General features: G+C 40.7%; 1 pseudogene across 1 annotated transcript; it reads right to left on the bottom strand.

The window, feature by feature from the left end:
* Positions 1 to 8,924: 8,924 nt before the first annotated feature.
* LOC310634029 (small ribosomal subunit protein uS10-like) lies at positions 8,925 to 9,427 on the bottom strand (annotated as a pseudogene). Its single transcript has one exon. The product of its transcript is annotated as a small ribosomal subunit protein uS10-like (transcript).
* Positions 9,428 to 10,430: the final 1,003 nt, after the last annotated feature.

The following is a 10,430-nucleotide window of genomic DNA, read 5'->3' as shown; positions in this document are numbered from 1 at the left end:
ATCCAGAAATAAGAATAACTTTTGTATGTGCATATGCCTTTTATTTCTCCTTTAAAAATAAAAAAAAAGAATTTAGGGTGAAAAATTGCACATCAAGCTGCTCAAGGTCAAGCCCAACAGTGTCCTTAAGACATTCAAGAAAGGAGAGGAAAAAAGATATACATAACCCTCAATTGTCCTCCTGGGTTCACTTGATTCCACGGCTGTCACCCTGTGGAGGAGGACACCAGAGAAGGTCAAGGCTGGAGGTCTCAACCCTCTTTTTTCACAAGCATTCTATGTCTTCACACCATGGCCCTGGTTCCTCTTTTGGGATAGCAACTTGGTAAATAACAATAACAACAACAATAATAATATTGGGAGGTACCTTGGAGGTCATCTAGTCCAAGCCCCTGCTCAGGCAGGAAATCCTATACTATTTCAGACAAATAGCTGTCCACTAAGACTCCAAGATCCCTCTCACAGTTGCTACTATTGAGCAAGGTACCATTTATATACTATACCTGTGCATTTGGTTTTTCTTGCCTAAATATAGAACCTTACTTTTTTCACCATTGAATTTCATTTTGTTAGATAGCACCCAATGTTCAAGTTTGTCAAGATCCTTCTGCATCTTAAACTTATCTTCTGCAGTGTTAGCTATTCCTGCCAGCTTGGTATCATCTGCAAATTTGATGAGTTCCCCATCTATCTCCTCATCCAAATCGTTGATGAAGATGTTGAAGAGCATTGGGCCAAGAACGGAGCCCTGGGGCACCCCACTATACACTTCCCTCCGTGTAGATGCAGTTGCACTGAGGACCACACGCTGAGTATGGCCGGTCAGTCAACTGCATTGGTTGCCAGTTGTCTTCCGGGTGAGATTCAAGGTACTAGTCATGGTGTTTAAAGCCCTACATGGCAGGGGTCCGGAGTACCTCAGGGAACACCTGCTGCCGGCGTCAACTTCCCTCCGCCCTGTGCATTCCCACAGAGAGGGCCTCCTCAGGGTGCCACCGGTCAGAGAATGTAGATTGGTGGCCCCCAGGGGGAGGTCTTTCTCTGTGGGCGCCCCGGAGCTATGGAACCAGTTACCGGTTGAGCTCCGGACGGCGCCCGATCTTCGCTCCTTTCGCCGCGATCTGAAAACATACCTGTTCGAACAAGCCGGCCTGGCCTGAGGGGGGATTGGTGGGGTTTTACTATCATTTTATTGGGGTTTTATTAATGTATTTATTGTTGGGCATGTATTTAATTACTTTTTAATTTTTGTAGCTTTGTGTTTTATTCTTGCCCTGTACACCGCCCTGAGTCCTTCGGGAGAAGGGCGGTATAGAAATATTAATAAATTAAATTAAAATTAAATTAAACTACGAATCCATCTGGTGGTGATGCTGTCTAACCCACATTTTTTTATCTTATCAAGTAGTAGGTTGTCGTCTACTTTATTAAATGCCTTACTGAAGTCCAAATAAATTATATCCACAGCATTCCTCTGGTCCACTAATTTTGTCACCTGGTCAAAGAATGCAATAAGATTTGTCTGGCATGATCTGTTTTTGGCAAACCCATGTTGGCTTTTGGTAATGATTTTGTTTGCCTCTAGGTGTTCGCTGATTCATTGCTTGATTATCTTTTCCAAGATCTTCCCAGGTATTGAGGTCAGGCTGATAGGTCTGTAGTTTCCTGGATCCATTTTTTTCCTTTTTGAAAAGTTTTACAAAATTTAATAATAACCCCCCCTCCCCATCAGCCCTCCCCCCTTCCCTCCCCCCCCAGACTTTCCAAAGCAGAATACAGGGTATTATATACGTATAACAATCTTGTGCAAACATATGCTAAATATCTATTAAAACATTAACAAACCTTCCACTCTTTAACTCCCTTATAACAAAACTAAAATTATTATGATAATACATCTATAATTATTAAATTATAATTATTTTTTCCTTTTTGAAGATGGGAACAACTTCAGTTCTTTTCCAGTCCTCTGGTACTTCTCTATTGCTCCAGGATCTTTGAAAGATATAGTTCAGTGGTTCTGAGATCACATCTGCCAGTTCCTTCAGAACCTTGGGTTGTAATCCATCTGGTCCTGGTGATTTGAAATCGTCTAGGGTGGACAGGTACTCACCATTTTCTTGCCTATCTTAACTTGTGTTTCTAATCTGTTTTTTAGAGTACTGTTTTTGATAGGTTAGACTGTTTTTCCCCTTTGTGTAAATATGGATGCAAAAAACGAGTTGAGTAGTTCTGCTTTCTCCCTGTTGCTTGTTACCTTCTTGCCACTTTATCCCACTAATGGACCAATCATTTCCTTAACTTTTTTCTTGTTTTTTTACATGTTGAAAGAAGCTTTTTGGGGGGGTTATTTTTGACTTTTGTCACAAGCCTTAATTCATTTTGAGCCTTAGCTTTCCTCAATTCATCTTTGCAGGCTTGGGCTATTTGCTGATCTTCTGCCTTAGTTATGTGCCCCCCTTTCCACTTTTTATACTTGTCCTTTAGTTGTTGGTGTTCTCTTCTGCTGGTGATCTCAGCAGGCATTATCTTCTTAACTTTGACATGGGAGAAGAGAGAAGCAGGCCTTCACCAGCTGTGCAGTCATTCTGGTATATGAGACATTGTGGGGAAAATGGGAAAGTAATGAAAAAGGGACACTAGGTGTATACAATCAAAACACAGAAGGCAAATCCATTGGAAGCTGCTGTTATACGTAAATAACGTCTCCAGCCAGCTGGCAAGATACCTGGGTAGAAGCAGTTTGAATCATTCAAAGAGAATTTGTTTATAAGTAAGGGTTGGAGTTATCTCCTACCCAGTTTCTGAGATTTTTGTTTTATTTATTTATTTTTATTTATTTTTTATTTTAATTCCATTTATATCCCGCCCTTCTCCGAAGACTCAGGGCGGCTTACAAGCTTAGCAGTAGCCTTCATTCCATGTATATGCCTGCTTATTAGGGCTTTCACACACACACACACCCAAGCGGCATTATTACAAAGTCAGCTTATTGCCCCCAACAATCTGGGTCCTCATTTTACCTACCTCGGAAGGATGGAAGGCTGAGTCAACCTTGAGCCTGGTGGGATGCAAACCTGCACTAATTGCAGGCAGCTGGTGTTACTTAAGGAGGCATTAGCCCACTGCTCCACCAAGGCTCTTATTTATCTTATGACTGGCATTAAAAATACCTTAACAAAGTCTGAGTGGTCTTTATGTCCTTGATTTACCCAGCAGTGTTGGACTTGACATTTTTATTAAAGGGGTACAAGTCATTGGGAGCTGGGTGGCATATAAATCATGATAAAAATAAATTAATCCATGCAGCAATGTTGACAGACTTTATTTACCAAGGAAAAATAGGGGGAATGTGGAATGTTGCAAGTACATCAGACAGCTGAAGAAAGAAAAAAATGGAAATGGAAGACTGTCAGAAGGACAGTGAAGAAGATACACTGAAGCTAGTATACCAGGAAGGCTTATTTATTTATTTATTTTATTTTATTTTAATCCCATTTATATCCCGCCCTTCTCCGAAGACTCAGGGCGGCTTACAATTTAAGCACAAACTAATGTGCTTAGCAATAGCCTTCATTCTATGTATATGCCTGCTTATTAGGGCTTTTGCCCCACCCACCCCAAGCGGCATCATTACACAGTCAGCTTAATTGCCCCCAACAATCTGGGTCCTCCTTACTGAATGCAGGAGAGACCAAACTGGCCTACAAGAAAGACTAAAGGAAGACTAGAAAAGAAACATGGCAAGGCAAAGTATTACATGGCCATTACATAAAAAAAAAAGAATCCTAGCAGGCAAAGCGGATAATGATAAGACCTGGCAGTGGCTAAGAGCAGGAAAGTTAAAAAAAGAGACATTGGGGCTAATTCTGCTTGACAAGACCAAGGCTTAAGAACATGCATACAAGGCTAGAATTGAGAGGACAGCAACAGATAGCAAATGCCACCTTTGCAAAGAAGCTGAAGAAACAGTGGATTACCTAGTTAGTTGCTGCAAGAACTGCACAGACTGACTACAAACAGAAGCATGACAAGGTAACAACAATGGTATATGACAAACAACTGCCTGGCAAAGTAGCATTGGAACATCTGCAAGAAATACCATTTGCCTGCAAGACAGAACTGGTGGGACTATAAAATAGACAAAGTAATAGAAAATGAAGAAAACTAAAGTGGTCTGGGAATTTAGAATTCAAACAGCCACTTGCCACATAACAACCCAGACTTAACAATTGTTGATAAGAAAGCCAAAAAAGTCTGGACATTGTAGTATACAGAGACAGCAGAAGACAAGAGAAAGAACCAGGAAAAAAAATCACAAAATACAAAGATCTGCAAATAGAAGTAGAATGACTGTGGCAGGAAAAAAAAGATAGTACCAGTAGTAATAGGTGTCTTGAATGCAGTTCCAAAACATCTGGAGCACTATTTGAGCACCATCAGCACTGACAAAATCCCCATCAGTCAATTGCAAAAGGCAGCTTTACTTGGAACAGCTTAACACCATTGCAGCTGCCTGCAATTAGTGCAGGTTCGAGTCCCACCAGGCTCAAGGTTGACTCAGCCTTCCATCCTTCCGAGGTAGGTAAAATGAGGACCCAGATTGTTGGGGGCAATTAAGCTGACTTTGTAATAATGCCGCTTGGGGGTGTGTCTGAAAGCCCTAACAAGCAGGCATATACATAGAATGAAGGCTACTGCTAAGCTTGTAAGCCGCCCTGAGTCTTCGGAGAAGGGCGGGATATAAATGGAATAAAAATAAAATAAAATAAATAAATAAAAACATCTACCTATCTCATGTCCTTGAGAAGGACTCAGTGGGTGGTTGGATGTGTCAAGTCCAGTCCAAACATCTTTCTAACTATGTGATCAACCATAACAGCAATCTTCTTGTACAGTAGATTATGTACTCAGATCTGTCTAGAAGATTGCACAAATTGGTTGTAAACAATGACACAATGCACTTGCCAAAATTATTCACTGGAACTTCTGTAAAAATTATCATGTGCTGATAATGAAAAATTGATGGGAACATGAAGTTGAAAAAGTAGTTGAAAATGTAACAGGTTAAAATATTGTGGGATTTCTGAATATAAACTGATAAGTCTTGGCTCATAGTACATGATAGTAATTATGGTTTAAAAGAAGAATGTAGTTGATGTGGCAATACCAGGGGATGGTAGAATAGAAAAGAAAGAACTGGAAAAGATCAGAAAGTATCAAGATCTGAAAATTGAAGTTGAAAGGTTATAGCACAAACTCTCTCTGGTGATCCATGTGTATTGGCACCCTGGGCATATCAAAAAATCTTCGATGGTTCTTAGATATTGTGTCAGTTACAAAGGCTTGATCCTGCACATATACTACATTAATACATTATGACATCCAAGGTTCTTGGGAAGAAATTGATGTGTATGAAGGTCAATACCAGCTAAAGAGCTGGCAGTTTTGATTTCACGTTGTTGTGTATATAATAATGATTTCTATAATGCAATTTCCTGGATATGTAGCGCGTGCACACACACACACACACGTATGGGTATGTATGTATGTGTATGTATGTGTACACACACACACACACACACATGACTAGGAGTTTCAGCTCTTCTTCCTCTTATGGAAAAAGATCAAACTCACAGAGTTAACACAATCAAACTTTATTTTGAAAAGAAAATAAGAGATAAAAGTCTGTAAATTAAAAAAAAGAATGCAGTAATCCAGGCTAGCCATAGGATGATGCTGGTCTGTTATAAAAGAGACAGATAATGTTGCAGTTTAAGGTCACAGACTACCAGAATAATAATTTTCCCACCAACTTAAAGTGAGGAATGCAAGACCAAGATTATAATGCCTATTTCCTAATTTATACAAAAAATAGGAACCATAGGTGGACATACTGAGAAAAAGAAAATAATCCTAATATATGTCCTTGGCTAGACCTTTTATCTATTACTCTAAAATGAAATTTTTCTTGAGAATCAATGTTCCATCTGGATCAATTATCTGGCCATCTTCCAGATTTCTGAGAAATTCAAACTTTAATCAGAGGTTATATGAAATGATGTTAGTCTTGTGTTTTGCCAACTTTGTTTCCCATATTATTTAATTTCCCCAATTCTGCCTTTTTTTGTTGTTGTTGTTGAAGGAATCAATTTTCTACCCATAAAATAAAGGGAGGGGCTGAAGTATCCATAATATAAAACAGAACTCTCTTTTGTGGGAATGTGTATTTTGGATGCGGGAAGCAGCTTGTGTACTGTGAGTGTAGGTAATATCCAGAACAAATTGCAAGTAAACACATGTGAGTTCTCTTTCTATATTGCACGCGAAGCTGCTAAATTGATGCATGCAGTCTTGATAGATATAGATTTTACAGGCATGCTGAATATCCAGGGCAACAGCCTAAAATAGAGGCTGGCTTTGCTGGTGCCTGCCGTATTGATAAAATGCATGCATTCATTTTTCTTCAAGAAAATGAAGACTTGGCTACCAAAGGGAACATATCGATGCCAAAGCCATTATCACTTAGCACATCTTTTTTGTGGTCTGGGGAGAGATTTGAAATATGGGCTACATTGGTGTTATGCACAACAACTTGCTTAGATAAAACATGTGAGCTCTGAATATTATTATTATGTTATTAATTATTTGCTTAAAGAATGCAATGGCTATTTCTCTACTAATCCAGAGGGACAATATTTATAAACTTGTTTTCAGGACAGAAAAGAGAATGTAAACAAAGAAGTTAAATGTTATTAAAGCTACACTACTTTCTTTTGGTGAGAGCCAACTTAGTGTACTGTAGTTGTTAAGGCATCAGGGAGACTGGGAGTTCTAGTCCTGCCTGGGCAAGAAGCCAGCTGGGTGACTTTGGGGCAGTCACTTTGTCTCACCCCCTAGGAAGGAAGCAATGGCAAACCACTTCTGAAAAGCCTTGCCAACCCCCCCCCCCGCAGACGCGACTGAAGAGATGAAAAAAAACAAAACCTTTCCTTTGCAGCGTTGCCTCACCATTTGATCATTTTATTGCCCTTGGTTCCAAATTCTTGCTCCAATTCAATACTGTCATCCATTGTTCACCTCTTTCTTCCTATATACATCAGAGAAACTATATTCTCACCCTTCTCCCCTTGCAACAAAACTGCCCTCTGCTTTTGTATGCAGCACTGGGAAAAAAAATGCTGTCTCAGCTGGAACAGGAAAGGGTTTTCCCTTCCATATCATAATTCCTAAGAGGATTCATGTTAATTTAACACAACATGCATGTAAATACACCCCCTTTTCCTGGGATTAAAAGCACCATTTTTTGTGATATCCAAAAGAGGCTGCCTAAAACAGCCGCCTACTCAGCTTGATGAAAGGCCAGCTCTGCTGTCAGGAGCTACTGCTAGATCTAGAGCAGGTCTTATGCTTGTATATAACATAGGTAAAGGTAAAGGTTCCCCCGCACATGCGTGCTAGTCGTTTCCGACTCTAGGGGCCGGTGCTCATCTCCGTTTCAAAGCCGAAGAGCCAGCGCTTGTCCGAGGACGACTCCGTGGTCATGTGGCCGGCATGACTAGACGCCAAAGGCGCACGGAACGCTGTTACCTTCCCACCGTAGTGGTCCCTATTTTTCTACTTGCATTTTTACGTGCTTACGAACTGCTAGGTTGGCAGAAGCTGGGACGAGTAACAGGCGCTCACTCTGCTATGTGGCACTCGGGATTCGACCCGCCAAACTGCTGACCTTCTGATCGACAAGCTCAGCGTCCTAACCCACTGAGCCACCGCGTCCCTTGTATATAACATACAGACCAATTAAGTGTTTTCTGGTGAGACCGGTCTATCAGGGCGACCTGGTCTACCCCAACTATGGGACAGAGCATACTGCTTCTGCTGATGAGAGCTAAATAGCTCAAAATAGCTATACTATCTTCCTTTAATTCTTCGTCGGTAACTTTAAATTTAATTCAGACCAATCCTTAAGCAGTGGAGGAGCTCCAATAGAAGAGAATATCTGTAGCTCAGGGTTAAACTGTGGAAGCTTGGTGGTCTCTCTGAGCTTGGTTTTTTTCTTGCAGACGTTTCATTACCCAACTTAGGTAACATCATCAGTGTGAGTGAGTGTGGGATTTTCTGCCTGCTTAATATGCAATTTGCCCTGCCAGTTTTGGTGGTTCCCTCATTACTGTTTTCTTCCTGATTGTTTAGTGCTGATCCCTGCTTATCTGAATGAGGGCTGCTAGAGGGGATGTATTGTAGCCTTCTTGCTTCATTCCTAGTCCCAAAATAGTCTGGCTGACAGGATGGAGATCTGTGGAGTGTATTTTGGGGAGCAGGAGTGGAGTGTTTTGGGTACATCAAGATAACTCTCCTTTCCATCACAGCTCCTCCTTCTGCACATCTGATCTATCAATTGCCCTATTGCTGGACTTGAGGTTAAGTGCTCCTTCAAAATTGTATAATTAACACTTGTATAATTGAGGGCTACATGGCAGATGCATCCGATGCAGTAACTCCAACTTTCCTATACCATTCGAAGTTACAACAGCACTGAAAGAAGTGACATATGACCGTTTTTCACACTTACGACCATTGCAACATCCCTGTGGTCACGTGATCAAAATTCAGAGGCTTGGCAACTGACTCATACTTATGACGGTTGGAGTGTCTGGGGGACATGTCATCAGCTTTTGCGACCTTCTGACAAGCAAAGTCAATGGGGAAACCAGATTCACTTAACAACTGTGTTACTAATTTAAAAACTGCAGTGATTCACTTAACAACAGTGGCAAGAAAGGTTGTAAGATGGGCCAAAACTCACTTAACAAATGCCTTGCTAAGCAACAGAAATGTTGGGCTCAATTGTGGTCGTATGTTGAGGACTACCTGTACCCTTCCCTTCACCCCCACTGCGGGATGGATTTTTTTAAAAAAATGATAACAACTTAACAGCTTTTATTGATAAACGTAACAATCATTTAAGCATCAGCAATAGTAACTTCAGCTTCCACCCCAGGCTTAATGCTGATAGAAGTTATTTGTTTGACAATCTCTGAAGGACTGTGTAAATCAATGAGGCGCTTATGTATACGCATTTGGAAATGATCCCAAGTTTTGGAACCTTCACCACGGTGTTTTTCTCGTAGTGATTCGCAGAGTCTTAGTAGGCATGCGAACAGGGCCTTTCACTTTTCGATTTTTTTCTTTAGCACCTCTGATGAGATCTGCACAAACCTTTTCAAGAGACTTCACATTGCGACTTGTCAAAGTAATTCTTATTCGATGAATTGCTACTTCTTGTTCCACAGGGGCCTTCCCAGTATCTTTAAATGCCATAGCTGCCGCGAAGCTTTCCTGACTGACTTAATCCCGGCCGAAGTGAGCACTAGAGGCCCAGGGAACAGCGGTGAGTCAGGAAACAAAGAACAAACAGCAACGAAGACACTCGCCCCCCAAAAAGCAGGGAATTTATTATGTCTGCTCTTTGGTCAGCTTAATTTTTGGGTTGGTTTGAGATGGAGAGTTTTAAGCTGGGCTGGATTCCTATAGGTATTTGGCTCTCTTCAACATTTAACCCATATTTTAGCCACACTATCTGCAAAAGCCCCCAGTGAGGCAGGCTCAGGGACAAAATGTTCCATTATTAACCAGCTAGAGATGGAGGCTGTAGAATTCAAGGTCCCTCAAGAAATCCTTACAGACAACAGAGACAGCTCAATAAACCAAATTAAGAATCTAACTCTCTCTGAAGTTGTCAATAGTTTTCTAGGATTCATTCTCCCTTTTTTTCCTTGGGGTCTCCAAACAAGAATAAAATTCGTTTTTCTTAACTTTGAAGAGGCACCTGCCTTCTTACTGATGAAAAGGAATATTATTTAAAAGCAGATTGTGTTCTAAGCATTTCTGCTCCCACTCAGGCAAAATGGTTCAATGGCCACCCATTAAGAGTTCTGCATTCTGATTTTTACAAGTGGGAATTGTAGCTGCATACAATGCAATATTATCCTGTACCCCAGGAAGGAAAAGAGTAAGTTTGAAAAGCATCAGGGGTAGCCTTTCAGAGAACATTTGTTCACAAGGAGACCTTTATTTCCCCCCCCCCTTTTAACATAAGATCTATTTATGATAAGATGACATCTGCAGCATCATGTTCTTTGTGAGCCTGGATCCTCTGAAAAATTGTGTATAGGAGCCCAAACTTTAAGCATTAAAATGGGCCGTGAGAAAATACAGCCTCCTTGCTAAATTTCATCATATTTTCAGCATATGAGTATACGATATATACTATACTGAAAACATTCTGGCATTGGGCTCTAATTAAAGTAGCTCTCAAGACAAATCAGCTTCTATAACTATTTTAATTGTGTATTTAGCCCTCATTTTCTGTACTGATCATTTCTCATCTCATCTGAGCATCCAGTTCTGAAATCCTGCTTTTACATCAA

The sequence above is a fragment of the Vipera ursinii genome (genome assembly GCF_947247035.1).
Source record: "Vipera ursinii genome assembly, chromosome: 2".
NCBI lineage: Eukaryota > Metazoa > Chordata > Lepidosauria > Squamata > Viperidae > Vipera > Vipera ursinii.
This window is presented reverse-complemented; position numbering and strand designations above follow the sequence as displayed.